Below are 1,344 nucleotides of genomic sequence, written 5' to 3' on the forward strand. Positions count from 1 at the left end.
TAGCTTTGCCATCATTTCTTCCAGATTTGGCTTTTTCTCTTTGGTTTGTTGTGGTGGTTTATACAAGCTAGGTCTTTGTTGATTGAAAGTGTTGTTTTGAGTTGGTTGGTTATTCGGACCATGTTGGTTGTACGAGATATTGTTGGGTCCATTTGGATTGTAAAGAATGTTTTGATTTAGATTGAATTTTGGCCTTGGCGGTTGATAATTATTTTGATAATTATTTTCCGGCCTTTGGTTCATGTATGAAACATTCTCACGTTGTTCCATCATTTGCTCAATGTGACAATCTTTTGTTAAGTGTGGTCCACCGCATTGCTCACAACTGATTCGTATTGCGTGAATATCTTTAGTCATCTTTTCCATTCGTCTCTCGAAAACATCTATTTTTGCGAAGACGGAATCAAAGTCATGGCTAGAATCGGCTCTAGCCGCTTTAGGTGAACGAAAAATATATTTTTCCTGGTGCCACTCATGCGAGTGGGAGGCTGTATTATCAATTATCTTGTGAGCTTCGGTTGCGGTTTTCTTCATAATGGAACCACCAGCTGCTGTGTCGATATCTTTTCTTGTAGCAACATCGCATCCTTGGTAGAATATTTGCACTATTTGATAAGTGTCTAAACAATGTTGAGGACATCCTCTCAACAACTTTACGAATCTTGTCCATGCCTCATATAATGTTTCATTTGGCTTTTGTGTTAACGTAACAATTTCTCCTTGAAGTCTCACGGCTTTAGATGCCGGAAAGAATCTTTTAAGAAATTTCTCAACTAAAACATCCCATGTATCAATCGCTCCTTCAGGTAACGATTCTAACCAATCTTTGGCTTCTCCCTTTAAAGTCCAGAGAAACAACATGAGATAGATCTGTTCATCCTCAACTTCTCTGATTTTGAATAGAGTACAGATCCTATTAAAGGTTCGAAGATGTTTGTTTAGATCTTCTTTTGGTGTACCACAATATTGGCATTGATTAGTTACCATGTGTAGGATTTGTCCTTTGATTTCATAATCTGGCGCATTAACATCTGGCCAAATAATGGCGTGACCTTGGCCAGTGCGTGTGGCTCTCATTCGGTCTTCCATGCTTTGAGGTTCCGTTACTTCCATAATTGAATTTGTTGAATACGAATCACTAGAGGATTCTGATTTAATAGTTTGTGATTCAGGAGGAATGATTAGTGGTTCAGGATCTTGGAATTGTCCTTGAATATCCTCCGGGTTCTCAATTGTGAGGTCTGGTTCAAAAAATAGATTATCGGAAATTTGAATTGGAGTACTTGTTCGACTAGATGATGATTCTAAAGAAAAATCAACGGCGACAATATTGGCTAGATGTCT

General features: G+C 38.2%; 1 non-coding gene across 1 annotated transcript; it reads left to right on the forward strand.

Moving 5' to 3' along the window:
- The first annotated feature begins 622 nt into the window (after positions 1-622).
- LOC139869873 (small nucleolar RNA R71) lies at positions 623-729 on the forward strand. The gene has a single exon (XR_011766449.1). It is a non-coding gene; the product is annotated as a small nucleolar RNA R71 (small nucleolar RNA).
- Positions 730-1,344: the final 615 nt, after the last annotated feature.

This window comes from Rutidosis leptorrhynchoides, chromosome 9 (assembly GCF_046630445.1).
Source record: "Rutidosis leptorrhynchoides isolate AG116_Rl617_1_P2 chromosome 9, CSIRO_AGI_Rlap_v1, whole genome shotgun sequence".
Lineage (NCBI taxonomy): Eukaryota > Viridiplantae > Streptophyta > Magnoliopsida > Asterales > Asteraceae > Rutidosis > Rutidosis leptorrhynchoides.